The sequence below is a fragment of the Mastomys coucha genome, unplaced genomic scaffold (genome assembly GCF_008632895.1).
Source record: "Mastomys coucha isolate ucsf_1 unplaced genomic scaffold, UCSF_Mcou_1 pScaffold8, whole genome shotgun sequence".
Classification (NCBI taxonomy): Eukaryota; Metazoa; Chordata; class Mammalia; order Rodentia; family Muridae; genus Mastomys; species Mastomys coucha.
Window position 1 is genome coordinate 7,659,848 of NW_022196914.1, and position 7,008 is coordinate 7,666,855.

Sequence of the window (7,008 nt, forward strand, 5' to 3'; positions counted from 1 at the left end):
GAAGAAGAAGAAGAAGAAGAAGAAGAAGAAGAAGAAGAAGAAGAAGAAGAAGAAGAAGAAGAACAGCATCATCATCAACAACAACTGCATTCAAACCTCTGCATTGCTTATTATAATCAAACTCCATAATGGATTCTAGCAGCCTAAGGAAATATACTACCACACCCCCATACACCCAAATTACTGTTTGACAAACAAAGCTCAAGGATGCTAGGGAATTTATTACTTGTTGTAAGAACGGCTAGCATAGAACTTTTTCTTAGAGTATTTACTAAAAGCATAGGACTACGAGACTTCTCTTTTGCCTTTGGAAAGAATATCTGTCTCCTACAGCCCAGGGATCTCAAGGGCCTGAAAGTCATTCCTTTTCAGTGTGATCACCTGGAAGGATAGGGCTCACCTTCTTCAGTGCCTGTAAGAGAGTAGAAATGTGACTTTGATAATTGCCAGCCAGCAAGCACACATAGCAGCTCATAGAGAGCACCTCTCCACCTGCCTTTTATAATGTTTTCCACTTTCTGAATTCTTGCAAGTCTCAACATATCCCACTCTCCCTACTAAGTCACTTTCCCTCTTTGAAACATCCAACCATAACTGTTGAATGTGAATTACAATTGAGCCTCTTTCCTGCCACAACAGTCTTTAAAATCTCTTTCTACACTCAACATTCTACATAGAAGTGACCGACTTTGCTTTTTCCACTCTAAGACCACCGACCTCACTACCCAACACTATCCTAGAGCATGGTCAGAATGTCAAGTTAAACAGACTAACTCTTCCTTCTTATCTCTGATAATGTCTGATTTTCTGGGAAACTCCCATGGTTTGAGCTCCTGTCTGCTGAAATCATCTGCATGCCCTATTTACATGTTCTGCTACCTGAGCTGGGACTGTCAACTGGATCACTTATCCATGGCTTCTACATAGGACCTCTCCTAGTTTAGCTTTATGTACACCTTCAGCAAATTACCCTGTGCCACATGGCCCCTGTCATAGTCATAGACTTGTTTACAAACTTGGACCCAACTACTCTGGGGCTGCAACCAGGTGGCCACCTTGAAGAGGAGATAAGCTGTTCTCCTACCAACCAAAGCTGGCATTTCTCATTTAAAATCAGCAGGAAAAGAGGCACCTGTGAGAAAGAGCCAGAGTGGTGGACAATGGCAGTGGTGATCACCTAGTGAGTGGGAACACCTCTCTCCAGCTTGGTGGGGTAGCTGTGAATCAAGTCCAATAGATGGAGGCTGTGGGGATCAGTGAAAAACAGAGGCTGCATAGCATGGCAGCATAGCATGTGTCCTCAGCTGATTGTCTTGTGTTTGTTTTAGATTACAGACAATAGATGAGCTAATGAATCATGAGAAAAAATTAGCTCCCCTTAGCCCATGTGGCTTGGGAAACAGATATGTTATATAGCCTAAGGAGTTGATAACTCTTTTTTTTTTTTTGCAATATTTTGAGAACTACTAATGAATATAACATTAGAAAAATGCCCTTGCTTTTGTCTGGTGGTTGCTTTAATGGGCACTGAACCTTGGAAAAGGTAAGATGCTGAAATAAGATGACAATCCTATTAAAACTTGTCTCTCCAATTTGTGTGTGTGTGTGTGTGTGTGTGTGTGTGTGTTCACACATGCGCGTGTGAGTGAGTGATATGTTTTGGTGGCATGAGAATCAAACCTAGAGTTTTTCATGTGCTAAGCACATATTCCAACACTATGCTCAAGTACTGTGCTCAAGTACCATGGCCTCTTCTTCTTCTTAAGAGTGACCTAACTCTGGAAGATGAAAGGCTACCTTTAAACTAAATTCTCAGATTCCTAGGAGCAGAGGAATCTGAAATGAGGCTGATATAATGCTGATACAATTGTGTGCCTCCCCAGTGAGGATTTTATTTCCTTAGGTAAATATCAAATTAAAACCCTACTATTAATTTGTGCAATGCAGTCCTATCCTATGCTTATGTTTCTGTTTTTTCATAACACAATTCCGAAGTCCAGCTTTACCTCAAGATCATTTAGTAGGTTATTCTTGTGGCAGCTGATGTCTCAAGTAAGAGGAAATTTTAACTGCAGTCAAGTAAACAAAGATGGAACTTGAAGGAGGGAGAGCAAATGAAAGGTAGAGGTGAGAAGGCAGAGCTCATTCTTCATGATAAGAGAACAATCTATCTGTGACGAAGGATATGTTTATAGAAATGAAAGTAGTGGTCATGTGTTAAGAGTGAGATTGGGAATCAAAGTACCAGATATATAAAAGAATGCTGTTCCAGTATCCTGCTGTACCCAGCCACCAAGACAGGAGACTGAAGACATGGCAACTTCACATCTGAGTGGACTAGCAGAGATTCTCATAGGAGAGGAAACCTGCAGTCCAGTAAGACCCAGGCTCATCTTGAAGGTGAACTAGATGAATGTCTGAAAAGTGGTGCTTCAACAAACAAAGCATGCTTCAGCCCAGGGTTTCAGAGGCTATCCAGGAATACAGGCTATAAAACCATGGCTATGACTAGCTGTAACAAGATCAGCAAAAAAGGACCAATGTATCTTGAATTCAAATTTTGACATGTGTTCTCAACCTACCTCATGACTCTCAGCCTCCATTCCCACCTACCAGCTCTGCCCACTGCCAAGAATGTGATTCACCGAAATCTCAGGAGCAAAATGTGTATGCCAAGGCCATATGTGGGCAAAGCCTACTTCAAAGCACCAATTATCTTTCCTTTGTACTCAGACAAAGAAGCTAATTCTCATCCCAATTACAGGTCATCTTGAATCATTTACTCACAAATATCTTTCCCATTTCACTGTAGGAAGTCAAACTCAATCAGTTACAAGTTACTCATCAAGCATAATGTGCAGATTTGAGGATTCAAATACCGATAGAACCAAAATGGGTGGTTCCACTGTGTCGGAGTTTGCTGTGTCTCCTTGCCATCTAAAGGGTTACCAAGGAATGGGATGCCAAGAAGGGCACTCAGAACCAGGGGCCAAGGGTATCTGTTATCTATGTCTCAATTGACAAGATGCTGCACACAGTATTTGGCCTCCATGAGGACCTCTTTATTACTATACAAACTGATGCATTGAAAGGAACCTGGGAGGTCCTCTGCATATATATTTATAGCTATTAGCTTAGTATTTTATGGAATTCCTAAGCATGAGAAAAAGTGGGTCTCTGACATTTGTGCCTACTCTTGGATACTTTTCATCTTGTTGGATTGCCAAGTCTAACTTCACTATGATAGTTTTTGTTTTTTTTTTTTCTTAATTTTTAAAAATGTGGTCATGTTGGATGGTTATCTCTTTAGAAGCCTATTGTTTTCTAATGAGAAACAGAAAGGGAGTAGATCCAGAGAGCAGGGGAGGTAGGAAAGAATGGGGAAGACTAGAGGGAGGGGAAACTAGAATCAGGCTATATTGTATGAGAAAATAATTATTTTCAATAAAAAGAAAAAAAAGAAAAGAAAAGGAAAGGACCTAATAAAGATGCTTGGCCCAAGGTCCACCTGCTGCCACTCAGCTGCCACAGGATGATGGCTCCTCCAGAGGTGTGCTGTCCAACCAGCATGCCTCATCAACTGTCTGCCAGCTAGAGGAACAAGAGCTAAAGGCACTATCGCTCTCCCACATTAATCAAGCCTTTTAGCTTCTGGCCCAGTCTTCATCCTGTGGACAAAACAGAGACCAACTAAATGGCAGTAAAAAAAACCTTTCTCACCTAGTTTCCTGGTTCTTGGTGAATTTCACATCACACACCCTAATTTCACTCACCCCCCTCCTGCCCTCAAAGAGAAAGAAAATAATCTCCCTGTGGAGTCCATAGTGTGTCAAGTGTGTTCCACAGGATACCCTTTTGTCTACACTTCTTTCCTTGCAAATGTTCATTGCAACGAGTCCTTGGTCTGGTATGCGTCCTCTGGCTTCTACTACTCTATCAATACTGGAACTTTACTGGGACTCCTCTCAGCTATCCGTATGTTGCCCAGTGTCATGGAGATCCTGTAGTTTTAAATCTGTAGAACTGCCCACTTCATGCACCCTAGCAGTTTATCGATGGGGTAGATGTTGGGGTGGGCCAATTCAAAGCCCTGCGTCTGGGCCTGAGAGGCATCTGAGCTGATCAGCCTGCTGGCTCCCTCACTCTCACAATGGCAGTCCCCACAACCAGGGCCAACTCTACCCTACTGCCCAGACAAGTGCAGGGCCTGCTCTCCTGAGTGTTGCAGCCGGTGAGGGACATGGCCAGTTCTCCCACTCTCACGACCCTGGGACCTGCTTTCCCACCTGATGTAGGCAGTGAGTGACAAAGGAGAGAAGCAGGTCATCTCTCCCTCATCTGTGCCACCACACATGAGTCAAGAGACAGGGATAGCTCTCCTACACTCACACCCTCAGGACAGGCTCACCTACAGTTCCATATTCAGAACCAGAAAGGTACAGGGCCTGCTCTCCAGCTCTCCAGCATCTTGTGGCAGCTGAATATCAGTATCTTTCCCTCACTCACACTGCTACATACCAAGCAAGTTGTGGAGCCAGCTCTCCCATGCTCACATCCTTGGGACCCCACAGCTCCCTCAATGTGTTGGGTCTACTCTCCTGAGTACTACAGCTGGCTAGGGGCTGGATCATCTCTCCTGTATCATACCCCCTGGTCCATCTCTCCCATGATGCCCAGGTGAGGGGTGGGACCAATTATGGATAGCCCTCACACATCAGTGTGTCACTGGGCAACAGCCCAGACCAAGGAACATCTGCCATTGCCTTTAGCTGTTGCAGGGCTATGGTCCCAATCATGATCCCAGTGGTAGCTCATGCCAGGACCCTAGCGTGGTCTCAGGTGGCATCATTGGCTATTCACATCAGGCTGTTCTTCACTACCCTTGAGTCTCTAGTTCTGCCTCTCTTCATTGTACCCACATTCTCTGTTTCTCTTTCTCTTCTATTTCTCCAACACTTACTGCTTGTCTGGGGTCTCTGAGTGTCTGGGTTAATCTCAGGTGTGGTCTCAGGAGTGCTGTGCCCCACTTGTGGATCATGACACTGGGCTGGGGTCATCTTGAGTATGGTCCGCCCCTTCCCCATGCCTTCAGAGGACTGGACTGGTGGGCATCTCAGTCTCATTTCTTGAAGGGAATGTTAGGCTATGAATTATTCTGACATTCACAGGTCAGAACACTGAATGTAGACACAGCCTCTCTCCTCTCTGCAACCTACTGTCACACATGTGACAACAGTGGCCACACCGCCAATGTCTCCAGGGGCAGGCAGTCTATTTATTTGCATTTTGACTTTCTGCCATCTCGACTTACAGGAACATGATTTCCTGGGCTGTTTACTCTAGATAAGAGTTCAGTCTTCTGGTCAAATCATTGGTGACTTTGGGCCAACATCATACTGTCTGGCCTTTGCCCTTTTATATGCTTAGACTCTTTTTTCATTTATTCGTTCTACAATTTTTCTAAGGAAAGGTTTAATGATGCAAACATCCTGTCTTCTGCTCTCAGAGTTCAATTTGCATAAGTTATATGGGGAGATTTTTTTTTTCCCCAAGCTCCAGTAATTATGACTCAGAAGTTCCAGAGAGGACCTTAGATATTATTAAAAAAAAAAAAAAAATCCTGCTACGGATGGTCTAAGGATCACAGAGAGGTTCTCAACTCCCAAATTCCTGACCCAGTAAAGTTCATTGACCCAGAATCTCTCAGAGGTCTGGAAGAGAGCAAGGGCATTTGTAGTTTTAGAAAATAACAGTTATGTTAAAAATTGAAAGCTGGATGCGAGGGGTCATACTTACATTCTCAGTACCAGGAGTCTAAGCTAGGAGGAAGTTAAGCCAATTTCAGCTTCATAGGAAGTTTGAGGTCAGCCTGGTTTATCTGAGATTCTGCCTCACAAATGGGGGTGGGGGGCGCAGTGAGAGATGTTTCATTGTGTGAGTGCACGGTCCATTCAGCCTGATGAGCTGAGTTTGATCCTGGAAGCTCACAGGGTAGAAAAAGGAAACTAATTCCTGTAAGCTGGCCTCTGACTTCTACATGGAAGCCATGGCATGCACATACCCCTTCACATGTAAGTGTCTAATAGTTAGTAATAGAGTTATTTCAATTAATATTGGAATAAAAGGACCTGTACATGATTTGTCTGGGATTATGAAGGAAAAAGTGGGAGTGTCTGGCAAAGTGCTACCTCTGTGAATTTATTGTTATCTGGTAAGTTCTGACATTGTGGAAAGACACCGGTATGTTTGTCTGCATTTCTGACACAGCTAAAACAAACTATCAGAACAACCTGAAGCCTTGGCCAGTTTGATACCCAGTGGCAGCTGACATCCACAGATCGCATGAATGATCTTGGCTCTAGTGCCAGAACTGGCAAGTGACACAGACAGAAAATCTGAAATCACATACAGCTACTCTGTGACGTCGACATCACCTGCTCCCATGTGCAATCCACCCCTCCAGCCAGTTATATTAAACTGATAGTTGACCTGTGAGTTAAAAACCACACTTTTGTCAGTTGGTGTGTCCCAGATACCCATATATAATCAACCACACATGGAAGGAAAGTGTCCCAGGTAAAATTTAGGGTGACTGCCATCAAAGCCCACTTATTGAAAAGGGACAAATATGAATTCCCTGCACATTGTGTGGGAGAGATTCAGCTGCTAAAACTCTCAGGAAAGTAAACCCTTCCTAAGAACTAACATGTATCCAATCCTTCCTCCAATGTATGCATGGGTGTTTGCATGCGAATCCTTATTCTTTTTTTCTTTCTTTTTTTCTAGTTATGCCCTCACGGCTCAGACAAATAAAGTCAATTGAAAGATATGAAGTAGCTACTTTCAAAAGTCAAGAAAAATCATGCTTCATCTTGATGATTTTATATGGCTTAATCTAATATTCAAGCTACTAAGAAATAGATATCTCATATTGGGAACATATACTGTTTTTCATTACTCCCCTCAAATGCTTGAGGCTGGATAGCTAATGATAAGGAAGGGTTGATT

At 43.3% G+C, this 7,008-nt stretch overlaps 1 non-coding gene across 1 annotated transcript; it reads right to left on the reverse strand.

Moving 5' to 3' along the window:
• Nucleotides 1–5,134: 5,134 nt before the first annotated feature.
• Nucleotides 5,135–5,267, reverse strand: LOC116084003. The gene has a single exon (XR_004115983.1). It is a non-coding gene; the product is annotated as a small nucleolar RNA SNORA17 (small nucleolar RNA).
• Between the last annotated feature and the right edge of the window lie 1,741 nt (nucleotides 5,268–7,008).